The sequence below is a fragment of the Triticum aestivum genome, chromosome 7B, assembly GCF_018294505.1.
Source record: "Triticum aestivum cultivar Chinese Spring chromosome 7B, IWGSC CS RefSeq v2.1, whole genome shotgun sequence".
Classification (NCBI taxonomy): Eukaryota; Viridiplantae; Streptophyta; class Magnoliopsida; order Poales; family Poaceae; genus Triticum; species Triticum aestivum.
In genome coordinates, this window is record NC_057813.1 from 176190245 (window position 1) to 176204504 (window position 14260).

The following is a 14260-nucleotide window of genomic DNA, read 5'->3' on the forward strand; positions in this document are numbered from 1 at the left end:
ACATTCACAATATACATCAAGCAAGCATGCAAAGAGTATATGAGCAGCGGAAAGTAAAGCATGCAACTTGCAAGAATGTAAAGGGAAGGGTTTTGGAGGATTCAAACGCAATTGGAGACACGGATGTTTTTGGCGTGGTTCCGATAGGCGGTGCTATCGTACATCCACGTTGATGGAGACTTCAACCCATGAAGGGTAAAGGTTGCGCGAGTCCACGGAGGGCTCCACCCACGAAGGGTCCACGAAGAAGCAACCTTGTCTATCCCACCATGGCCGTCGCCCACGAAGGACTTGCCTCACTAGCGGTAGATCTTCACGAAGTAGGCGATCTCCTTGCCCTTACAAACTCCTTGGTTCAACTCCACAATCTTGTCGGAGGCTCCCAAGTGACACCTAGCCAATCTAGGAGACACCACTCTCCAAGAAGTACCAAATGGTGGGTTGATGATGAACTCCTAACTCTTGTGCTTCAAATGATAGTCTCCCCAACACTCAACTCTCTCTCATAGGATTTGGATCTGGTGGAAAGAAGATTTGAGTGGAAAGCAACTTGGGGAATGCTAGAGATCAAGATTCATATGGTAGGAATGGAATATCTTGGCCTCAACACATGACTAGGTAGTTCTCTCTCAAAAATGGTAAGTTGGAAGTGTAGGTTCAGTCTGATGGCTCTCTCCACGAATGAAGAGGAGGTGGAGGGGTATATATAGCCTCCACACAAAATCTAACCGTTACACACAATTTACCAAACTCGGTGAGACCGATTCAACAGACTCGGTCAGACCGATTTGATAAACCTAGTGACCGTTAGGATTTTTGGTGGGACCGATATGCAAATCGGTAAGACTGATTCGGTTAGGGTTAGGGAATAACGTAATCTTGGTGAGACCGACTACACAAACTCGGTTGGACCGATTTTGGTAATAAGCTTTCTAGAGAGTTGGTCAGGCAAACTCGGTTGGACCGATTACACAAACTCGGTAGGACCGAGTTTGGTAATGAGTCAACCAGGAAGCTTGCATTGTAATCTCGGTAGTACCGATTTCTCAAACTCGGTGAGACCGATTTTGGTAATGGACATACACAGAGAGATTACAATCCCATCTCGGTGAGACCGAGATCCCTATCGGTAGGACCGATTTGCCTAGGGTTTGTGGCAGTGGCTATGACATCTGAACTCGGTGGCGCCGGATAGAAAGAATCGGTATGGCCGAGTTTGACTTTAGGTTTAGGTCATATGTGTGGAAGTGGGAAAGTAGTTGAGGGTTTCGGAGCATATCACTAAGCACTTGAAGCAAGAGGCTCATTAAGCAACACCTCATCCCTTCTTGATAGTATTGGCTTTTCCTATAGACTCAATGTGATCTTGGATCACCAAAATGTAAAATGAAGAGTCTTGAGCTTGAAGCTTGAGCCAATCCTTTGTCCTTAGCATCTTGAAGGAGTTCCCACATCCTTTAGTCCATGCCACTCCAATGTTGAACTTGTCTGAAACATACTAGATGAAAGTGTTAGTCCAACAAGAGATATGTTGACATTAATTACCAAAACCACCTAGGGAGCACTTGTGCTTTCAATCTCCCCCTTTTTGGTAATTGTTGACAACATACATCAAAGTTTTAGATAAAGACATAAAGAATAGCAAGTAAAGCTTTGGAAAGACATGTAACAAGCATAGGCTCCCCCTACATGTATGCAATCATGTGAATATGGAATATAGAAGCATGTGAGAGCATAACCATGATAGAGTAGGCAATGTGTTACATGTATCTTGGCCATATGCATCAGAGCAAAGAATATTAAAGAAAATACCTTCATGCTCATGAGTCCTTCTTGCAAACAGTATGTACATCAGCAAGAATTCCTCATACACATGATTGTGATGCATATACTTACCTTTTAGTCTTGAGTTGGCTTAGGATGGAATGAACCTGCGCAAACAAGGTTAGACAACACAGATACATCTACTAGCCAGAGCAAACAAAAGAAACCACAAGAATACCAAGACTGGGATGACATGTAGAGAGTGAGTACTAAGTACCACATTGGATTAGACATGTCCCCAAGAGTAAAGATATGCAATGAATTTAACTGATTTCTTTACCTTAGATATCTTGCTCCCCCTGAATCTAGCATGGGATACTGGGAGAAGATAGGGAATAGAAGATCAGAGCTAAAAGATATTAATGATGAACAGAGCTAATGCAAGCTAATGCAAATAAGCATAAAAGATCATATGAACATGTCTCTCCCCTCAAGAAGACATGTGGCATCTCTCCTCTTGAACACCAAGCATCTGGGATCCTTGAGAAATACTTTCTACTTAAGTATTCTCTCCCCCTGGAGATCTCTCTCCCCCTGCAGATCTCTCTCCCCCTAAGGAGGTGATATGCTCTTTCTCTGATGTGATCTCTCTCTCTAATGATAAGCTTTGATGTGATCTCTCTCTCCCCCTTTGACATCAATTTCCAAGAAGGGCTTTCTGGAATCTATCGAATGGGTTTGGTCCTTGAGTCACAACACAAAGCAATGATAAAAATGTGATGCTTGTAGAGGAGAAGATTCATTGAGTGGAGCTGGATCAGAAGAAACACAGAATATGTGGCAAACTGTTTTTCCTGTTGTGAACTCGGTGGCACCGAGTGGTATGCTTCGGTTGTACCGAAAGGATTTGGTTGGACCGAAAACAACAAATCGGTGAAACCGAGTTCATCGCAGAGAAAACACTTGTCACCTCAGCTCACTAGACTAGTAAGATCTCACAAAGATTTGCAAGGAATTTACTAAAAGATGTGCAATGAATTGGATGCAGAAAATGCAGAACAAACAGAAAGAAATCTAGATGAAGTTTTTTTTGAAAGGGGAAACAAATATGCATGAGACAAATGCAAAAACACGGAAAAGAACACAAGAGAACTTCATCTAGAGATGGTCGGCGACAAAGTCATCTATGTTAGAGTATATTGACTTAGGAGTCAAGTGAGATCACTTGATCATAGGTCATACTCATCGTTTAAGCTCAAAATGGGGTTGCCATTTTTCGTTTAAGCATATTGATGTATTCACATCTTGTCGAGTTGCTTTAGCTCATGACTTGGAGTAAAGCTTCTCTAAGATGGAATAACATACATTGGTTGGTGGTGTTGAACATGTAGTTGAACTTGTGTGGGTTGCTCAAGGTTGATGTAGCTCATCAAGAATTTGGAGCACCACTTGGAATTTGAGTCCATCTACCTACATGGGTTAGTTCTTGCAAGGAAGAGCACTTGTGTATCCAAAAGTGACACTCATGAAGCTCAACATAGAGTTTGTCAAAGGATATGTTTGAATGGTTTCGTGCTTCCTTGGCTTCAACCACCTTAGTATAGAGACTTGGTGATGTAGAGATTGCTCAAGATATGAGTAGGTTACAACCTCATGGAATTAGATTAATCCAAGTACCTACATGGGTTAGATAACATGCAAGATACAAATATATCCAGGACATAAGATTTTCATCATAAGAGAGATATCAAGGATTAGTCATAAGCTCATGTCTTGCATGTATCCAATGGAGTTTCTACTCCAAGTTTGAAGCATCAATGATGTTCAGTTCTCCTCTCAGCCTGCAAAACACTTTCTCATCAAGAGGTTTAGTGAATATATCCGCTAATTGCTTTTCGGTGCGAACATGCTTGAGATTAATGTCACCCTTAGCAACATGATCTCGAATGAAATGATGACGAACTTCAATATGCTTAGTTCGAGAATGTTGCACGGGATTATGACCAATTTTGATAGCACTTTCATTGTCACAAAGCAATGGAACATGTTTCACATATATCCCATAATCTTTAAGAGTTTGGGTCATCCAGAGTAATTGAGCACAACATGAACCAGCGGCAATGTATTCCGCTTCGGCGGTGGATAAGGATACCGAGTTTTGTTTCTTGGATGACCAAGACACAAGAGATCTACCAAGAAATTGACAAGTACCCGAAGTGGACTTTCTATCAACCTTGTCTCCGGCATAGTCCGAGTCGGAGTAGCCAACAAGATCGAAAGAGGCCCTCTTAGGATACCAAATGCCAAAATTTGGTGTATGGATTAAGTATCTCACTATCCTTTTCACGGCCTTAAGATGACATTCTTTAGGAGCAGCTTGATATCGTGCACACATGCACACACTTAACATGATATCGGGACGTGAAGCACATAGATATAACAATGAACCAATCATAGAGCGATAAACCTTTTGATCAACCAGTTCACCATCTTTGGTCAAATCAAGATGTCCACTAGTAGGCATGGGTGTAGACATACCTTTGCATTCTTGCATATTGAACTTTTTGAATAAGTCCTTGGTGTACTTCGTTTGAGAAACAAAGGTACCTTCCTTAGTTTGCTTGATTTGCAAACCAAGAAAGAATTTGAGTTCACTCATCATAGACATCTCAAACTTCTCCGACATTAGCTTCCCAAACTTTTCACTAAAATGAGGGTTAGTTGAACCAAATATAATATCATCAACATAGATTTGGCACACAAATAGTTCTCCATTAACCCTTTTAGTAAAAAGAGTAGAATCAATTTTCCCAATTTCAAAGCCTTTTTCAATAAGGAACTTGGTCAAGCATTTATACCACGCTCTAGGAGCTTGTTTAAGACCATAAAGAGCTTTGTGAAGTTTGTAAACACGATTGGGTTTCTTAGGATTGACAAAGCTGGGAGGTTGTTTAACATAAACTTCCTCCTCTATTTCACCATTTAGAAAAGCACTTTTAATGTTCATTTGGTACAAGGTGATATCATGATGATTAGCATAGGCAAGTAAGATGCGAATGGACTCAAGTCTAGCAACAGGAGCGTAAGTCTCACCATAGTCCATACCTTCGACTTGTGTGTAATCTTGGGCGACGAGACGTGCTTTGTTGCGAACTACTTGTCCATCTTCATCTTGCTTGTTGCGAAACACCCATTTGGTACCGATGATGTTGTGGTTGTTGTCGGGCTTCTCAACTAATGTCCAAACTTGGTTCCTCTCAAAGTTGTGTAGCTCTTCATGCATAGCATTTATCCAATCCGGATCTTCCAATGCTTCTTCAACCTTCATAGGTTCAATGCTAGAGATGAAAGAATAGTTTTCACAAAAGTTAGGTAAACGAGTTTTAGAGCGAGTGATTCTCCCGGTTTGAATATCATTTTAGATTTGCTCGACGGGATGGTCTTTAGCAATTCTTGCTCGAACTCGTGAAAGCTTTTGCCTATTTCTTGGTTGAACTTCTTCTTCATCTTGTTCTTCTTCTTGGCCTTCTTCATTGTTGGTGTTGTCGTTCTCTTGTCGTGGTGGAGAAGGAGGTTGTTGACGTTCATCTTGATGCACTTCCTTGTTTTCTTCATCTTGGTGTGTCCCACTTGTGGATGCTTCCGTATTAACTCTTGGTTCACCTTGTCGTGAAGTAGAAGCTTCCACTTGAACGGACGAGGTACTCTCCTTCACCTCCGTTGGACGGACCTTGCCAATAGACAAGTCTTGGATTGCTTCCGAATGATCTTTGTCTCCTACATCAATTGGCAATTGCTCTACTTGTGAGCTGTTAGATTCATCAAACTTCACATCTACCGTCTCTTCAACCTTTTGGGTGAAATTGTTGTAGACCCGGTAAGTTTGAGAGTTTGAGCCATAACCTAGTAGGAAACCTTCATGAGACTTAGGAGCAAATTTAGAACGACGATGCTTATCAAGAATGTAGCGCTTTGAGCCGAATACTCGAAAGTATCCAACTTGGGGTTTGTTACCGGTGAGGAGCTCCTATGTTGTCTTGCCGAGTAGCTTGTGAAGATACAAACGATTTGTTGCATGCCAAGCTGTCTCAATGGCTTCTGCCCAAAAGTGCTTCGGTGTCTTGTAGTCATCAAGCATCGTTCTCGCCATTTCGATGAGCGTCCGGTTCTTCCTCTCAACAACTCCGTTTTGTTGAGGTGTGTACGTAGCCGAGAACTCGTGTGAAATCCCTTCTTCATCAAGAAAGGTGTCCACATTTGCGTTCTTGAACTCCGTTCTGTTGTCGTTGCAAACCTTCTTGATCTTCACTTCAAATTGATTTTGGGCCTTCCTAGCGAAGTTTTTGAAGATCTTTTGGACCTGCGATTTATCATCCAGAAAGAACACCCACGTAAATCTTGAAAAATCATCAACAATAACTAGACCAAAAGAATTTCCACCGAGACTCTTGTAGGAGTTGGGACCAAAGAGATCCATGTGAAGTAGCTCGAGTGGCCTCCTTGTGGTCATGATGTTCTTCACGGGATGCCTTCCTCCAACCTGTTTACCTGCTTGACAAGCACTACAAAGTCTATCCTTATCAAATATGACATCGTTAACACCAAGGATATGATTTCCTTTAATAAGCTTGTCAAGGTTTCGCATACCAACATGACCTAGTCGTCTATGCCATAACCAACCTTTTGAGGATTTAGCAATGAAGCAAGTTTTAGGTTGAGCCTTTTTAGTGAAATCAACAATGTATAGATCACCTCTACGCACACCGGTAAAGACCATTTTATGATTGTCTCAACGAAACACTTGGCAATCTACTTCAGTAAATAGGACATTGAAACCAAAATCAGCAAGTCTAGATATTGAAAGTAAGTTGCATCCAAGAGATTCAACGAGCATGACATTTTGTATGGAGCTATCATGTGATATGGCCACCTTACCGAGGCCAACCACCTTACCCTTTGAGTTGTCACCGAAAGTGACATACTTTCAAGGACTATCATTTTTAGCAAGATCAAGAAACATGTCTTTCTCTCCGGTCATGTGATCGGTACATCCACTATCAAGAACCCATTCCTTTCCTCCTGACATATATCCCCAAAGATTTTCCATAAGACCAAAGTGTCTCATTGCATCATCAAGATCGAAGTCACTATCATCATCCTCATCATAGTATCCATGTTCAACATCGTCATGTGGTGGATCAAATCCTAGAGAGGGTAATTCGTTAGAGTGAGTTTGACAATGATCTTGCTTATGAATTTTTATAGCTTCGGAAATAATATCACTAATAATTCCAACATCTCCTTTGGCACGCATAAGGTTTGTAAGCTCAAATAGACAATCACCAAACATAGGATCACTAGTATTCATCTTACTCAAGGCAATAGACTTATGGAGAATTTCATCAAGATTTTTCAAGGAATAATTTGGAAAGCGTTCCTCAAGAAATTTCCATATAGTGTAGGCACACTTAAGAGTAGGCAAACATCCAATCAAGTTTCTAGGCAATCCTCTAATGATAAGTTCGGCAGTCCTAAGATTCCTAATCATATCAATAGACTCATCAAGAGTGGGATGCATAGTATCAACATGAGGTGCACAAGGGCTAGCAATGTACTTGTTCAAATGATATTGATTGAAAATTACAAGCATCTCATTTTTCCACTCATGAAAATACTCTCCATCAAGAATAGGCACTCTATGTCTAAGACTCCTCAAAGTAGACTCATCCATCTTCCTCCAATGGTGATTAAACCAAGGCAATGGAAACCTGGCTCTGATACCACTTGTAGGACCTTGAGAAGAGGTGTCTAGAGGGGGGTGATTAGACACTAAGTACCAAAGTTGCAGTTTTTAAGATCTTTAAGTTTAAGTGGAGTTTAGACACAAGTTCAACATCACAATACATATCAAGCAAGCATGCAAATAGTATATGAGCAGCAGAAAGTAAAGCATGCAACTTGCAAGAATGTAAAGGGAAGGGTTTTGGAGGATTCAAACGCAATTGGAGACACGGATGTTTTTGGTGTGGTTCCGATAGGTGGTGCTATCGTACATCCACGTTGATGGAGACTTCAACCCATGAAGGGTAACGGTTGCGCGAGTCCACAGAGGGCTCCACCCACGAAGGGTCCATGAAGAAGCAACCTTGTCTATCCCACCATGGTCGTCGCCCACGAAGCACTTGCCTCACTAGCGGTAGATCTTCACGAAGTAGGCGATCTCCTTGCCCTTACAAACTCCTTGGTTCAACTCCACAATCTTGTCGGAGGCTCCCAAGTGACACCTAGCCAATCTAGGAGACACCACTCTCCAAGAAGTAACAAATGGTGTGTTGATGATGAACTCCTTGCTCTTGTGCTTCAAATGATAGTCTCCCCAACACTCAACTCTCTCTCATAGGATTTGGATCTGGTGGAAAGAAGATTTGAGTGGAAAGCAACTTGCGGAATGCTAGAGATCAAGATTCATATGGTAGGAATGGAATATCTTGGCCTCAACACATGATTAGGTAGTTCTCTCTCAGAAATGGTAAGTTGGAAGTGTAGGTTCAGTCTGATGGCTCTCTCCACGAATGAAGAGGAGGTGGAGGGGTATATATAGCCTCCACAAAAAATCTAACCGTTACACACAATTTACCAAACTCGGTGAGAACGATTCAACAGACTCGGTCAGACCGATTTGATAAACCTAGTGACCGTTAGGATTTTCGGTGGGACCGATATGCAACTCGGTAAGACCGATTCGGTTAGGGTTAGGGCATAACATAATCTCGGTGAGACCGATTACACAAACTCGGTTGGACCGATTTTGGTAATAAGCTTTCCAGAGAGTTGGTCAGGCAAACTCGGTTGGACCGATTACACAAACTCGGTAGGACCGATTTTGGTAATGAGTCAACCAGGAAGCTTGCATTGTAATCTCGGTAGTACCGATTGCTCAAACTCGGTGAGATAGATTTTGGTAATGGACATACACAGAGAGATTACAATCCCATCTCGGTGAGACCGAGATCCCTATCGGTAGGACCGATTTGCCTAGGGTTTGTGGCATTGGCTATGACATCTGAACTCGGTGGCGCCAGATAGAAAGAATCGGTATGGCCGAGTTTGACTTTAGGTTTAGGTCATATGTGTGGAAGTGGGAAAGTAGTTGAGGGTTTCGGGGCATATCACTAAGCACTTGAAGCAAGAGGCTCATTAAGCAACACCTCATCCCTTCTTGATAGTATTGGCTTTTCCTATAGACAATGTGATCTTGGATCACCAAAATGTAAAATGAAGAGTCTTGAGCTTGAAGCTTGAGCCAATCCTTTGTCCTTAGCATCTTGAAGGAGTTCCCACATCCTTTAGTCGATGCCACTCCAATGTTGAACTTGTCTGAAACATACTAGATGAAAGTGTTAGTCCAACAAGAGATATGTTTGCATTAATTACCAAAACCACCTAGGGAGCACTTGTGCTTTCAGAGACTTTCTCAATAAATGCATTAATGTAGTAATTGTATTCATAATTTTCATAGCAATATCTAAGTATAGCAAGATTTTCTGGTCTATAAACTGAATCATCAAAATCATCAACTGCTTTAAACATAAATTCAACCTCATAAGCACCCATAAAAGTAACAAATTCTTCTATTTGTTCCACATCATAGTAATCAAAGATACCATTAGCATAAGAAGCTAAGGTTTCATTATCATTGAATTTTCATGAAAAGGGAAGGTGTGGAGACTTCATCCAAGAACAACAAGTATAATCATGCATCAAGCACAATTGCCTAGCATACCACTTCAACAGTTGAATTTGATCCCATAATAGTTTCCCTTTTTGTGTAAAGCGATAATCCCTAAAGTATTCACATTGATCCAATGTTACTCCCATAACATAATTGAGTTAGGTTTTCTCAGGATTATCAAAGTAGTACATAATATCTTGAACATAACGAGCATCGAGGGTTTTAGGAGGTTCCCCATCTCCATGAGTAGCAAGTACACCTAATTTTTTTGGTATTTCGTGTTCCATATCCATAACTAAAGATAGAGAACAACTAAGAACGGCAAATAAAAATTACTTAGTGATAAAGCAAACAAGCACACACGAGAATATTCACCCCACGCTATGACTCCCCGGCAACGGCGCCAGAAAAAGGTCTTGATGACCCGCAAGTATACGGGATAGTTGTAGCCTCTTTCGATAAGTAAGAGTGTCGAACCCAACGAGGAGCTAAAGGTAGAACAAATACTCTCTCAAGTCCTATCGGCCACTGATACGACTCTACGCACGCTTGACGTTCGCTTTACCTAGAACAAGTATGAAACTAGAAGTACTTTGTAGGTGTTGTTTGATAGGTTTGCAAGAAAGTAAATAATGCGTAAATAAAAACTAGGGGTTGTTTAGATAAAGATGCAATAAAGTAAATATAGCGAGTGTGGAAAAGTGGTGGTAGGAGTTGTGAAATTATCCCTAAGCAATTGACTACGTTACTAGACCGGTAATCACTATTGCAATTCTATTTGAGGGAGAGGCATAAGCTAACATACTTTCTCTACTTGGATCATATGCACTTATGATTGGAACTCTAGCAAGCATCCGCAACTACTAAAGATTCATTAAGGTAAAACCCAACCATAGCATTAAAGTATCAAGTTCCCTTTATCCCATACGCAACAATCCCCTTACTCCGGTTTGTGTTTCAGTCACTCACGCAACCCACTATAAGCGAATCATGAACGCATTGGAACACCCTACATCGGGAATCCCTCACGCTTGCGCAACACGGAGAGCACAATAGGACAGCACCAATAATAAAACATGCAACTCAAACCAATCATAGCAATTCATCAATCACCGATAGGTCAACGAAAATCTACTCAGACATCATAGGATGGCAACACATCATTGGAAAACAATATGAAGCATAAAGCACCATGTTCAAGTATAGGGTACAGCGGGTTGTGGGAGAGTGGACCGCTGGATATAGATGGGGGAAGGTGATGGCGATGTTGGTGAAGATGACGGCGGTGTTGGTGAAGACCGCGGTGATGATGAAGGCCCCCGGCAGCGTTCCGGCGCCACCGAAAGCAAGGGGGAGAGGGCCCCCCTTCTTCTTCTTCTTCCTTGACTTCCTTCCTAGATGGGAGAAGGGTTTCCCCTCTGGTCCTTGGCTCCCATGGCTTGGGAGGGGCGAGAGCCCCCCCGAGATTGGATATATCTCTCTGTTTTTGCGTTCTCTGATTCTACCCCTTCACCGTTTCTTAAATATACGGAGATCTGTAACTCCGATTGGGGTGAATCTTTCGCCCAGATCTTTCTAATAAAATTAGCTTTCTTGCGCCAAAAGAAGAGAGTCAACTGCCTTACGGGTGGCCCACGAGAGCCCAAGCCGCGCCCGGGGGGGAGGGCACGCCCCCCTGTCTCGTGGCCACCTCGGACACTGTTTCGCGTTGATTTTACTTCCCAAAAATCATAAATATTCCAAAAAAATCTCAGTCCGTTTTTATCTCGTTTGGACTCCGTTTGATATTGGGTTTCTGCGAAACAAAAAACATGCAACAGACAGGAACTGGCACTGGGCACTGGATCAATATGTTAGTCCCAAAAAATAGTATAAAAAGTTGCCAAAAGTAAATAAAAGTTGAATACTATTGGCATGGAACAATCAAAAATTATAGATACGACAGAGACGTATCAGGGTCCTGTTCATCCAGCCCCAACCGGCTCGATCGATCGGGGTCCTGTTCATCCAGATGCAACGCCACGGGGTCATGTTCATCCACCCCCACCACTCACTGTTCATCCACCCCCCCCCCTCCCCGCGCAACACTCACTGTTCATCCAGAGGCAGCATCGATCGGCTTCAGTTAGCAGCAGTAGCGAAGGAATCGCTCGATCAGGTTCAGTTAACAACCATCGATCGATCTCTCGGGTTCAGTAACACGTAGCCTGCAGTGCAATCGTTCGGGTTCAGTTAGATCCCAACGCCTCGCTCGGGTTCAGTTAGAGCCAATGCCTCGCACACACGCGCATACGTGTACGAGAGAAACGCGCATCGCTCGGCCCCCGACCTCCCACCGTAACCGGGAACTCGCCGAAATTTTCCTCGCCCTCGCTTCTACCACGGTTTTTTCCGTCATGGACGGCCCAAAGAATGTCATGCAGCTACGTCTCCGGCCCGCCCAGGACAAAAAACCCATTTTTTGTCATAGTTTTTTGTCATAGAAGTAGGAGCCCACCACATCTATGATGATATCGGGTTTTGTCACAATTATTGTCATAGAAGTGTCATAAGTATGACAGGAAAAAAATTCGTTCGGTCCAAAATGTCACGAGTGTGTCTTTTTTTTGTAGTGCATGATGTAGACAAGATCCGTTTATCTATTGCGGCAGATATAGATCTCATCTTTTTATCCTTAGTAGCAACGATACATACGTGTCGGTTCCCTTTCTGTCAATGGGATTAAGCATCGTAAGATCGAACCCACTACCGGGCACCTCTTCCCATTGCAAGATAAATAGATCAAGTTGGCCAAACAAAACCCAAATATCGGAGAAGAAATACGAGGCTATAAGCAATCATGCATATAAGAGATCAAAGAAACTCAAATAACTTTCATGGATATAAAAACATAGATTTGATCATAAACTCAAAGTTCATCGGATCCCAACAAACACACCGCCAAAAGACAAACATCATATGGATCTCCAAGAGACCATTGTATTGATAATCAAGAGAGAGAGAGAGGAAGTCATCTAGCTACTAACTACGGACCTGAAGGTCTACAAAGAACTACTCACGCCTCATCGGAGAGGCACCAATGGAAGTGGTGAACCCCTCCGTGATGGTGTCTAGATTGAATGTGGTGGTTCTGGACTCTGCGGCGGCTGGATGAATATTTCATCAACTCCCCTAAGGTTTCTGGAATATTGGGGTATTTATAAAGCAAAGAGGCGGTCCGGGGGGTACCCGAGGTGGGGACAACCCACTAGGGCGCGCCTGAGCCTCTGGCGCACCCTGGTGGGTTGTCCCCTCCTCAGGACTCCCCCCAGGTGCAACCAGGGCCATCTTCTTTCTTTTGGTCCATAAAAAATCTTCGTAAATTGGCATGGTATTTGGACTCCGTCTGATATTGATTTTCTGCGATGTAAAAAACATGCAGAAAAAACAACTGACACTTGGCACTATGTCAATAGGTTAGTATCAAAAAATGATATAAAATGACTATAAAATGATTATAAAACATTCAAAATTGATAATAAAATGGCATGGAATAATAAAAAATTATAGATACGTTGGAGACATATCAGGTTGCTGCTTTGATCATGGCCGATGATGACGGAGAGGAGCGCCGCGAGGCCGGAGACGCCGAACAAGCGTCACCATGGCAGGAGACGACAAGGAAGAGAGAAAATCACCGTGGTCGGAGACGACGGGGAGGCCCACGATCAGGGCGGCGGTGTGAGCATAGGGGTGGTGAATGGCGAGGTGGGCCGCTCGGTCGTCTTCCTATTTATCGTGAGAGTTGTCCTTTCTGGACTAAAAATAGTCCAAAGTATGGCTTTTTAAGGGATGCAAACTTATAACTTTTAAAGGAGTTATACGCTGAGCCCTCCTTTGATTTGATTCAAATGATAGAAAAATCATGAGAATAGAAAAACATAAGAAGTTGGATGACATGTATTTCATTTTCAAAGAAAAAGTGATGTCATTTGATTAATAGGATACAATTTTTTCCGTTGAGTCAAGCCTGTTTTTCTTCCCTTTGAAATATGAAGGATTACTTTCTATCCTGCATAGGAAGGCCTCCAAAGAATTTTCTCTACAAAATTCCCATCAATTATAATTCCGATAAAATTTGTATAAACAAAAGGAGGCATGAGGATCTTCTTGTTAGGGAAACTAGTTTTTAGAGGATGGGCGAGAGATGTACTAAGACAGATGGTAGTAGTGGCAAGCAAGTTCGAGTTATCTAATAACGACGGGACTCCAAGGCACATGGGAACATCGTGCGTTATGGCTAGTGGGCAGGTTGTAGCACAATGCTTGGTCACGTTTGAACTTGTCAACGCTCATTCTTTTTCCAAACACATCACGATTGGACTTTGTCTTCAGTTAGCTTGGTTGGTTCTGAAAGTATCATCTCGCCCTCCTTAGTCTAACAATTTTCATTCTAGTGTTCTTCCCATCTTGGATGGGAACATCTCTGTCTCTGCTCTGTCGGAAGGGCTTTTTGGTTAGGTCTTCGTGTCACGGTTATGTTGTTTCAATAGTGATAGGGGTATTGTCTCGAACAGAAGTCCTTCGGTTTCGATCCCATCTTAGTGACGCTCGACCTAGAATCGATGAGCTTGGGAATTTTTATCCCTGTCCGTGTTCATGGACAACATGTTTGTTCTTGACACTTTACTTCGGTGCAACACTATGGGCATCGTCGACGGTAGTGTCATGTGTTCTTCAATAGCTTCTCTTCGAGTCTTTGCGGATAAGACTGTTGTCCGACCG